The following is a 12,276-nucleotide window of genomic DNA, read 5'->3' as shown; positions in this document are numbered from 1 at the left end:
TTGTTCTGAGCCTAAGATCTCGCTCCCGGATACGTTCTCCGGGGGTAGTGAGAATTTTGTGCGTTTTAGAGAGGCTTGCAAACTCCATTTTCGCCTTCTTCCCCACTCCTCTGGTGATGAGGAACGGAGGGTGGGGATCATTATATCGCTGCTCAGAGGTAACGCTCAGTCCTGGGCCTTTTCGCTGCCGGAGGGGGCACGGCCTCTCCGTTCAGTGGATGAATTATTTTTAGCCCTGGGTCAGATATATGATGATCCGGATCGTATTGCTCTGGCTGAGTCTAAACTACGTCTATTATGCCAGGGTAAACAATCCGCAGAAATATACTGCTCAGAATTTCGGAGATGGGCAGTTGATACTGGTTGGAATGATGCTGCGCTCCGAAGTCAATTTTGCCATGGTCTTTCAGAGGGATTGAAAGATGCATTTGCCTTTCATGAGAGGCCTATTTCTTTGGACTCTGCTATGTCTCAGGCCGTTCGTATTGACAGGCGTCTTAGAGAGAGGGGAGAGATGTCCCCTTCCTGTCATACTCAGTCCCAGGACAGTGCAGCGGTCTCGTTCTGTGCGCAGGGGTCTCAGTCGCCGTCAGCCCCTTCTGAGCAGGAGCCCATGCAGCTGGGGTTGATTGCTTCTGACAATAGAAGATTCAGCCCGCATGGGAGGGTTTGTTTTTGTTGTGGAGGTATAAATCATTTGGCAAATATTTGTCCCTCTAGGAGAATCAGGCAGTTTTCTGGGAGTAATAAAGAAACAAACAGGAAAAAATCTTTTAAAAATGTTCCGTCTGTTACTATTGGCAGGGTTGAGGCGGAAATTGAAGGTTTTCCATTTGCTTGTAGTTCCCGTTTTGTCCTGCCGCTAGAGAGCAAGAACATTTTTTGTGAGATTTTTGTGGATAGTGGAGCAGCGGTTAATCTCATTGATAATCATTTTGCGATAACTCATGGTTTCCAGGTGCGCACTTTGGGAAAGGATATTCCTGTTTTTGCTATCGATTCCGCTCCACTTTCTCAAAAATCATTAAAGGGCATAGTTCACAATATCCGTTTAATTGTGAGTGATGCTCATGTTGAGGATGTGTCATGTTTCGTCCTTAGCGGTTTACTCACCCCTCTGGTGTTGGGGCTGCCCTCACTAAGCATAACCCCACCATTGATTGGCAAGCGAGGCAAATAAATGGTTGGAGTGACTTTTGCAGAGAGAATTGCCTCTTGACATCTGTTTCTGTGGTTGCTACTAAGACTGTACCATCTTTTCTCTCTGAATTTTCGGATGTCTTCTCTGAGAGTGGAGTTCAGGATTTGCCCCCGCACAGGGAGTACGATTGCCCTATTAATCTCATCCCAGACGCCAAGCTGCCTAAATCTCGTTTATACAATCTTTCCCAACCTGAGAGGATCGCTATGCGTGCTTATATCTCTGAGAGTCTGAGAAAGGGACACATACGACCCTCGAAGTCACCTGTTGCCGCTGGTTTTTTCTTTGTTAAGAAAAAAGATGGTTCTTTAAGACCTTGTCTGGATTTCAGGGAGCTGAACAATATCACAATTCGTGACCCTTATTCGCTTCCTCTGATCCCGGACCTATTTAACCAGGTTGTTGGGGCTAAAGTCTTTTCCAAATTAGATTTAAGAGGGGCATACAACCTGGTCAGGGTCAGAGAAGGGGACGAATGGAAGACGGCCTTCAATACCCCTGAGGGCCATTTTGAAAACTTGGTTATGCCTTTTGGTTTGATGAATGCCCCAGCCGTTTTTCAGCTTTTCGTGAACAGCATTTTTTATCATTTGATGGGAAAATTTGTATTGGTGTATTTGGATGACATTTTGATTTTTTCTCCCGATTTCAAAACCCATAAGGAACATTTACATCAGGTCTTGCTCATCCTGCGGGAGAATAAATTATATGCGAAACTGGAAAAATGTGTGTTTGCGGTTCCAGAAATTCAATTTCTGGGGTTTCTTCTCTCCGCTTCTGGTTTTCGCATGGACCCCGAGAAGGTCCGCGCTGTGCTTGAGTGGGAGCTTCCTGAGAATCAAAAGGCGCTGATGCGTTTTTTGGGCTTTGCCAATTATTACAGGAAGTTCATTTTGAATTATTCTTCTATTGTTAAACCACTCACTGATATGACCAGAAAGGGGGTAGATTTTTCTTCTTGGTCAGTAGAGGCGCGTAAGGCTTTTTCTGATTATCAAGGAGAGTTTTGCTTCCGCTCCCATCTTGGTGCAACCTGATGTTTCTTTACTCTTCATAGTTGAGGTTGATGCTTCTGAGGTGGGTGTGGGGGCGGTCTTGTCTCAGGGTTCCTCTCCTGCCAATTGGCGACCGTGTGCCTTTTTCTCAAGAAAACTCTCCTCCGCAGAGAGAAATTACGATGTGGGAGATAGGGAATTGTTGGCCATCAAGTTGGCTTTTGAGGAATGGCGCCATTGGCTAGAGGGAGCCAGACACCCTATTACCGTATTTACTGACCATAAAAATCTGGCCTACTTGGAGTCAGCCAAGCGTCTGAACCCGAGACAGGCCAGATGGTCGTTGTTCTTTTCTAGGTTTAATTTTGTTGTCACGTTCCGCCCTGGAGTTAAGAATGTGAAGGCAGATGCCCTGTCACGTTGTTTTCCGGGAGGCGGGAATTTTGAAGACCCGGGTCCCATTTTGGCTGAAGGTGTGGTGGTCTCTGCTCTTTTTCCTGAATTGGAGGCAGAGGTGCAGGCAGCCCAGTCAGAGGCTCCTGATCTTTGTCCTCCTGGGAGGTTGTTTGTGCCTCTCGCTTTAAGACACAAGATTTTTAAAGAACACCACGATACGGTCCTTGCTGGGCACCCGGGGGTAAGAGCCACACTGGATCTCATCGCTCGGAGATTCTGGTGGCCTGCGCTTCGTAAGTCGGTTGAGGGTTTTGTGGCAGCCTGCGAGACTTGCGCTCGTGCCAAAGTCCCTCATTCACGGCCATCAGGTCCTCTCCTTCCCTTACCCATTCCTTCCCGTCCTTGGACACATCTGTCCATGGACTTCATAACGGACCTGCCTCGTTCCTCGGGGAAGACTGTGATTCTGGTGGTGGTGGACCGTTTTAGCAAAATGGTGCATTTCATCCCTTTTCCTGGTTTGCCCAATGCTAAGACGCTGGCGCAGGCATTTGTTAATCACATTGTCAAATTGCACGGTATTCCTTCAGACATAGTCTCTGATAGGGGCACGCAGTTTGTTTCCAGATTCTGGAAGGCTTTCTGTTCTCGCTTGGGGGTTCGGTTGTCATTCTCTTCTGCTTTCCACCCGCAGTCGAATGGCCAGACAGAGCGCGTCAATCAGAATCTGGAGACATATCTGCGTTGTTTTGTGGCGGAGAATCAAGAGGATTGGTGTTCTTTTTTGTCCCTTGCTGAGTTTGCTTTAAATAACCGTAGTCAGGAGTCCTCTGATAAGTCACCATTTTTTGGTGCATATGGGTTTCATCCACAGTTTGGGACTTTCTCGGGAGAGGGGTCTTCTGGTTTACCTGATGAGGACAGATTCTCCTCGTCTTTGTCATCTATTTGGCAAAAGATTCAAGATAATCTAAAGAGCATGAGTGAGAGATATAAGCGTGTGGCTGATAAGAGACGTGTGCTTGGTCCGGACCTGAATGTTGGTGATCTGGTGTGGTTGTCTACCAAGAATATCAAATTGAAGGTTCCCTCCTGGAAGTTGGGTCCTAGGTTTATTGGGCCTTACAAAATCCTGTCTGTCATCAATCCTGTTGCATACCGTCTTGATCTTCCTCAGACTTGGAAGATCCATAATGTTTTTCATAAGTCCTTATTGAAACCTTATGTTCAACCCATTGTACCCTCACCTTTGCCTCCTCCTCCGATTATGGTTGATGGGAATCTTGAATTTCAGGTCTCTAGGATTGTGGATTCTCGTCTTGTCCGCGGTTCTCTTCAGTACCTTGTTCACTGGGAGGGGTATGGTCCTGAGGAGAGGATGTGGGTCCCAGTGACTGTCATGGTCTTACCTTCTCACTGTTCTCCTTCGTTTGACATGTGCTGGCGGCCATCTTGGTTTCTGGGTTTCTTGTAGCCTCCCACCCTGCGGCTCCTCCTTCCCACTGGGAGGAGCTGGATGCCTAGCTCATATATATAGAAGGTCGGTGGCTTCAGTTCCTTGCTTGGTCCTCCTGTGTGCACATGCTTCAAAGACTGCTGCTGCTTCTGGTTCCTGATCCTGGCCTCGTCTGACTACCCCGTTGGTTCCCGATCCTGGCTTCGTCTGACTACCCCGTTGGTTCCTGATCCTGGCTACGTCTGACTACCCTCCTGGTTCCTGACCTCCGTCTACGCAAGACCCTGCTTCAGTTTAGCCATCCGTTTGGACTTTAGCTACGGCTTGATTTTCAATAAAGCCTTCTTATTCCACCTATCTCTGTTGTACGTCTGGTTCATGGTTCCATGACATTAGGACCAAGCCATGAATTCTGACGGTACAGGGCCATCCTCGCTACCTACGCTGGTTGCCAGACTTGATCAGCAGGATCACCTGTTGGGTCGGTTCGCTGTGGCGTTACAAACCCTGCTTGAACGCACGGCTCATTTAGCTTCCGTTGCCGATGGGTCGGTTGTCGCTCCTGGGCCCGCTCCTACTGCCGCTCCGGTTGTTGCGCCAGAGTCTACCCCGACACCTGTTGCTGCACCTGCGGTGTTTCGGGGTATGACCGGTTCTGCCCCCCTTCCACAGCGCTTTGGGGGAGAGCCAACTCAGTGCCGAGGTTTCCTTAACCAGGTGGCCATTTATTTCGAGTTGCTGCCACATGCCTTTCCTACTGAGAGATCAAAGGTGGGCTTCTTGATCTCGCTGCTCTCGGACAAGGCCTTGGCCTGGGCCAGCCCTTTATGGGAGAACAACAATCCGGTGGTTGCCGAGTTTTCCGGTTTTGTTGCTTCTCTTCGGAAGGTATTCGATGTGCCGGCTCGTGCTGCCTCTGCTGCGAAGCTCCTTATGTCCATCAGACAGGGTTCACGATCCGTAGCTGAATACGCCATTGAGTTTCGTACCCTGGCAGCAGAGGTGGGCTGGAATAATGAGGCTCTGGTCGCTGCTTTCTCTCATGGTCTCTCGGATGCCTTGAAGGATGAGATTGCAGCCAAGGACCTACCAGTGGAGCTCGAGTCCCTTATTTCTTTCCTGATTTTGATTGACACCAGACTCAGGGAGAGACCTTCCTTTAAGGAGAGCCTGCGGAGGCCTTCTAACAGATTGGCGCCTACGTTTGCTGTCCCACCCGTACCTCCCTCTCCTCCCACGCCTCCTGGGGATGACTGGTCTGGGGGTCAACCCATGCAGCTGGGGGTTGCTCGCCTGTCCGAGGGGGAGAGGGTACTCTGGAGACGCGAGGGCCGATGCATGTACTGTGGTCTCGGTGGGCATTTTCGGTTGGCATGCCCGAACCGTCCGGGAAACGCTCGCACCTGAGATCCTGTCGGGGGCAGATCTTGGGTGGAGTCTCCTCGTCCCCGGTTTCCCGTGTTGACAAACCACTGATTACTGTTGTCCTCTCCTGGGTCGGGGGCTCGGTGACGACCCAGGCGTTGGTGGACTCTGGTGCTGGTGGCTTGTTCATTGATAGTGTGTTCGCCGCCGCCAATTCCATTCCTCTGCAGCCTCGAGGTTCCCCACTGGCTCTTGAGGCGATAGACGGCAGACCCCTTCTGCCGCCACACGTGACTCAGGAGACCCTTCCAGTGGGGATGGCCATTGGTGCCGTTCACAGAGAGTCGGTCTGTCTCCAGGTTATTTCGTCTCCACACTACTCGGTGGTCTTGGGGTACCCCTGGCTCCAGAAGCATAATCCGACTTTCGATTGGAGATCGGCCGAGATCCTCTCGTGGTCACCGCAGTGTGGGGCTAGTTGCATCCATGGGCCTGTCAAGTTGCTGTGTACTTCCTCGGACATCTCTGTTGCCTCCTGAATACGAGGAGTACCGGGATGTATTCGATAAGGTGCGTGCGGTTGCCCTACCTCCGCACCGCCCATACGATTGTGCCATAGAGTTACAATCTGGTGCCGTTCCTCCTCGTGGCAAAGTCTATCCACTGTCGGTAGCGGAGAATGAGGTCATGGAGGAGTACGTGAGGGAGGCGCTTTCACGCGGACACATTCGCAAATCCTCGTCCCCGGCAGGGGCTGGATTTTTCTTTGTGAAAAAGAAGGGCGGTGAGTTGAGGCCTTGCATCGACTACAGGGGTCTCAATCGCATCACGATCAAGAACGCTTACCCGATACCCTTGATTTCCGAGCTGTTCGATCGCCTCAAAGGGGCCACGGTCTTTACCAAACTCGACCTGAGGGCGGCATATAACCTGGTAAGGATCAAGGCGGGCGATGAGTGGAAGACCGCGTTTAACACCAGGACCGGTCATTATGAATCCTTGGTTATGCCCTTTGGGTTGTGCAATGCGCCCGCAGTCTTCCAGGAATTCATCAACGATGTTTTCCGTGACCTGTTGCAGCAGTGTGTGGTGGTCTATTTGGATGACATCTTGGTATATTCTGCATCCATGGAGGCCCACATTCTGGATGTCAGACGAGTGTTGCAACGCTTACGAGAGAACAAGCTGTTCGGTAAGCTTGAGAAATGCGAATTTCACCGATCCCAGGTAACCTTCTTAGGTTACATCATTTCCGCTGAGGGGTTCTCCATGGATCCTGAGAAGGTTTCGGCTGTCTTACAGTGGCCCCAGCCCAGTGGGCTTCGTGCCCTGCAGCGCTTTTTGGGCTTCGCCAATTATTATCGGAAGTTCATCAGGGACTTTTCCATGCTAGCCAAGCCTCTCACGGATCTGACCAGGAAGGGCAGTAATCCTCAGGTCTGGCCGCTCGAGGCCATCCGAGCTTTTGAGGCTCTAAAGTCCGCCTTTGTGTCGGCTCCGATTCTGTCGCATCCCAACCCTGGGTTGCCTTTTGTCCTCGAGGTGGACGCGTCTGAGACGGGAGTAGGCGCCCTCCTGTCTCAGCGTAGAACACCAGAGGGTCCTCTGCTTCCTTGTGGGTTTTACTCCCGGAAACTGTCTTCCGCGGAGTGCAACTATCAGATTGGTGACAGGGAGTTATTGGTCATCGTGCAGGCCCTTAAAGAATGGAGGCACTTGCTCGAGGGCTCGGTGGTTCCGGTTCTCATCCTGACGGACCACAAGAATCTGACCTACCTCTCTGAGGCCAAGAGATTGACACCACGTCAGGCCAGATGGGCTCTGTTCTTGTCACGTTTTAATTACGTGGTCTCCTACCTACCCGGCTCCAAGAACATCAGAGCGGATGCCTTATCACGGCAGTACTCCGAGCTGTCCGGGGAGGAGTCGATTCCGACTACGGTCATACCCCCGAATCAGATCCTGGCTGCTATTCGCACCAGCCTGACCTCTCCTCTGGGTGAGCAGATTTTGGCGGCTCAATCTGGTGCTCCCTCTGGGAGACCCAACGGCAGATGTTTTGTGCCTGAGGAGTTGCGCACTCGGTTGTTGCGAACCTACCATAACTCCAAGGCCGCGGGGCACCCTGGAAAGAATCAGCTGTCCTGGGCGGTTTCACGTCTGTTCTGGTGGCCTTCTCTACGTTCCGACATCGCCGCATATGTAGCGGCATGCTCCGTTTGTGCCCAGAGTAAGTCCCCTCGGCACCTTCCGTTGGGCCTTTTGCAACCCATAGCCACCGGGGAGCGTCCATGGTCACACCTGGGGATGGATTTCATTGTGGACCTTCCTGCATCCCGAGGCCATACGGTCATTCTCATGATTGTGGATCGGTTTTCCAAAATGTGCCACTGTGTTCCTCTCAAGAAGTTACCCTCTGCACAAGAGTTGGCCTCGATTTTTGCCAGGGAGGTCTTCCGGTTGCACGGTTTGCCCAAGGAGATTGTGTCGGATCGGGGGAGTCAGTTTGTGTCCAGGTTCTGGCGCGCCTTTTGCTCCCAGTTGGGGATTCATCTCTCTTTCTCCTCGGCCTACCACCCTCAGTCCAATGGGGCCGCAGAACGATCCAATCAGGCCTTGGAGCAATTCCTTCGTTGCTATGTCTCCGATCACCAAGACAATTGGGTTGACCTCCTGCCTTGGGCTGAGTTTGCCAGGAACACGGCGGTGAACTCTTCCTCTGGGACGTCTCCCTTCATGGCCAATTATGGGTTCCAACCTGCCGTGTTACCGGAGGTATTCTCTCCCCAGGATACTCCGGCTGTGGAGGATCACCTTTCCGTCCTACGTACTTCTTGGGTACAGATCCAGAGGTCCCTTGAGGTCTCTGCGCAACGCCAGAGACTCCAGGCTAATCGCAGACGAGCGCCCGCTCCTTCCTACCAGGTCGGAGACCGTGTATGGTTGTCCACCCGCAACCTCAACCTTCGAGTGCCCACTCCCAAGCTGGCGCCTCGCTTTGTTGGTCCCTTCCGAGTGCTTCACAGGGTAAACCCGGTAGCCTATGCCCTTGCGCTTCCTCCTGGCATGCGGATCTCCAACGTGTTTCATGTCTCCCTGTTGAAGCCATTGGTGTGTAATCGTTTCACTTCCTCGGTTCCTCGGCCCCGTCCGGTCCAAGTGGGCAATCGTGAGGAATATGAGGTGAGCAATATCCTGGACTCACGCCTGGTCCGCGGTCGGTTGCAGTTTTTGGTCCATTGGCGTGGTTATGGTCCAGAGGAGCGTTCCTGGGTTCCCTCCACAGATGTCCATGCTCCTGCGTTGCTCCGAGCCTTCCACGCACGCTTCCCTCTGAAACCGTTCCTTACTCCGCGGAGGAGGGGCCCTTGAGGGGGAGGTACTGTCATGGTCTTACCTTCTCACTGTTCTCCTTCGTTTGACATGTGCTGGCGGCCATCTTGGTTTCTGGGTTTCTTGTAGCCTCCCACCCTGCGGCTCCTCCTTCCCACTGGGAGGAGCTGGATGCCTAGCTCATATATATAGAAGGTCGGTGGCTTCAGTTCCTTGCTTGGTCCTCCTGTGTGCACATGCTTCAAAGACTGCTGCTGCTTCTGGTTCCTGATCCTGGCCTCGTCTGACTACCCCGTTGGTTCCCGATCCTGGCTTCGTCTGACTACCCCGTTGGTTCCTGATCCTGGCTACGTCTGACTACCCTCCTGGTTCCTGACCTCCGTCTACGCAAGACCCTGCTTCAGTTTAGCCATCCGTTTGGACTTTAGCTACGGCTTGATTTTCAATAAAGCCTTCTTATTCCACCTATCTCTGTTGTACGTCTGGTTCATGGTTCCATGACAGTGACGGACATTAAAGCCTCTCGTCTCATCAGGGCTTTCCATAGGTCCCATCCTGAGAAGGTGGGTTCTGAGTGTCCGGAGTCCACTCGTAGAGGGAGGGGCACTGTCACAACCAGACAGCTGAGAAGCTCTGACAGAGGCCTTTCAGAACCTCCTCCTTGAGTTTCTGTGTTGTGGTATTCAGCTCCTCCTCTTGTTAGCCTCTCTCAGCTGTCATGTGTTGGACTGATTGTTTCCCTTTAAATTCTTCCCCAGAAGGCTTTTCTGGGCGGCTTATACTACTTCCTGGAGTGTGTGTGCGCTTGCTGACTCTGTCCTCCTGTTTGCTTCAAAGCTAAGTGTTGTACCTTTATCTGTTATTTTCTGTTTGCTGGATCCCAGGTGACCCTGACTCCCTCCGTATCTTGTGTAGGGAGCCGGTGGTCGTGTCCCCTCACTATTGTAGGGTGCTCAGGGCTTTACAGTCAAGGTTCGTGGATATGCAAACCTCCACCATTCGGATCTTTGCATAGGCTGAGCAGCCAGGGAAAGTGCCAGGTCTTCTGCAGGGGTCTCCCTTGGTTCCTTAGTTTTGGGATCCAGCGAGTCGTTTATACATGTTGCTTTGCCTTGTTTCCTGTACACCGTCCGTGACAGTTACAAGGCTTAGAAGTTTAGAAGCATTTTTCGGAAAATTTCCAAAACCCATTTTTTAAGGACCAGTTCAGGTCTGAAGTCACTTTGTGAGGCTTACATAATTGAAACCACCCAAAAATGACCCCATTCTATAAACTACATCCCTCAAGGTATTCAAAACTGATTTTACAAACTTCGTTAACCCTTTAGGTGTTGCACAAGAGTTATTGGCAAATAGGGATGAAATTTGAGAATTTCATTTTTTTGCCTAATTTTCCATTTTAACCCATTTTTTCCACTAACAAAGCAAGGGTTAACAGCCAAACAAGACTGTATCTTTATTGTCCTGATTCTGCCGTTTACAGAAACACCCCATATGTGGCCGTAAACTACTGTACGGCCACACAGCGGGGCGTAGAGTGAAAGGTGCGCTGTATGGTTTTTGGAAGCCAGATTTTGCTGGACAGTTTTTTTGACACCATGTCCCATTTGAAGCCCCCTGATGCATCCCTAGAGTAGAAACTCTATACAAGTGACCCCATCTAAGAAACTACACCCCTCAAGGTATTCAAAACTGATTTTACAAACTTTGTTAACCCTTTAGGTGTTGCACAAGATTTAATGGAAAATAGAGATACAATTTCAAAATTTCACTTTTTTGGCAGATTTTCCATTTTAATATTTTTTTTCCAAGTAACAAACCAAGGGTTAACAGCCAAACAAAACTCATTATTTATGGCTCTGATTCTGTAGTTTACAGAAATACCCCATATGAGGTTGTAAACTGCTGTACGAGCACACGGCAGGGCGCAGAAAGAAAAGGTGCGCCATATGGTTTCTGGAAGGCAGATTTTGCTGGACTGGTTTTTAGACACCATGTCCCACTTGAAGCCCCCTGATGCACCCCTAGAGTAGAAACTCCATAAAAGTGACCCCATCTAAGAAACTACACCCCTCAAGGTATTCAAAACTGATTTTACAAACGTTGTTAACCCTTTAGGTGTTCCACAAGAGTTATTGGCAAATAGAGATGAAATTTCAGAATTTCAATTTTTGGGCAAATTTTCCATTTTACTATTTTTTTTTTCCAGTTACAAAGCAAAGTTTAACAGCCAAACAAAACTCATTATTTATGGCCCTGATTCTGTAGTTTACAGAAACACCCCATATGTGGTCGCAAACTGCTGTACGGGCACACGGCAGGGTGCAGAAGGAAAGGGATGCCATATGGTTTTTGGAAGGCAGATTTTGCTAGACAGTTTTTTTTGGGCACTATGTCCCATTTGAAGCCCCCCTGATGCACCCCTAGGTTAGAAACTCCAAAAGAGTGCTTTGTTACGGGAAAAAATGGATTAAAATGGAAAGTTTTGGCACTGTTTTTATTTTTTATTATTTGCAACGTTCATCTGACAGGTACGATCATGTGCTATTGTTATAGAGCAGGCTCCTACGGATGTGGCAATACCTAATATGTCTACCTTTTTTTTATTTATCTAGGTTTTACACAATAATATCATTTTTGAAACAAAAAAAATTCATGTTTTAGTGTCTCTATAGTCTGAGAGCCATAGTTTTTTTAGTTTTTAGGCGATTGTCTCAGGTTGGGTATCATTTTTGCGGGATGAGATGACGGTTGGTACTATTTTGGGGTGCATATGACTTTTTTTGATCACTTTTATTATCTTTTTTGGGAAGTAAGGTGGGCAAAATTTCTACTTCCTCATAGTTTTTATTTTTTTATTTTTATGGCGTTCACCGTGCGGGGAAAGTAACATGATTGTTTTATAGATCAGGTCATTACGGACGCGGCGATACCTAATATGTGTAGTGTATTTTATTTTTTTAATTTTTATTCAGTGATAAATGTTTTTTTTTTTTATCTTTTACCCAGACCCACTTGGTTCTTGAAGATCCAGTGGGTCTGATGTCTGTATAATTCAGTACAGTACAATATACTATACAGTACTGTACTGTATTTTACTTACAGTTTGCCTGAACAGATCTATGCCTTCAGCATCCTGAGAAGGCATCCTGTTGCCATGGGAACCTTCCCCGTCTGTCACAACTGCGCTGGGCTGTCTGGGGGCTCTCTCCCTCTCCCATCGGGGGGGCTGCAAAGGCACAGCAGCCCCCCGATCGGAGAGGGAGGGAGCTCCCTGCGCTGTTAACCTTTTCCATACAGCGGTCCGTACGGACTGCTGTATGGAAAGGGTTAAACGGCTGACATCGCATCAATGATGTCAGCCGTTTATACCAGGGTGCCAGCAATGTGCTGGCACCCTGGTATACCCACTAGAAACCAACGATTATTGAAGGGGAGGCGGACGGGGGATCGCGATCCCGCCTGCCGCACCGCCCGCCTCCCGCACCGCCCGCAACCCTCCCCTTGCACCACCCTTTACATAATACCAT

Source organism: Bufo gargarizans, chromosome 6 (assembly GCF_014858855.1).
Source record: "Bufo gargarizans isolate SCDJY-AF-19 chromosome 6, ASM1485885v1, whole genome shotgun sequence".
Lineage (NCBI taxonomy): Eukaryota > Metazoa > Chordata > Amphibia > Anura > Bufonidae > Bufo > Bufo gargarizans.
Note: the sequence above shows the minus strand (reverse complement) of the source record.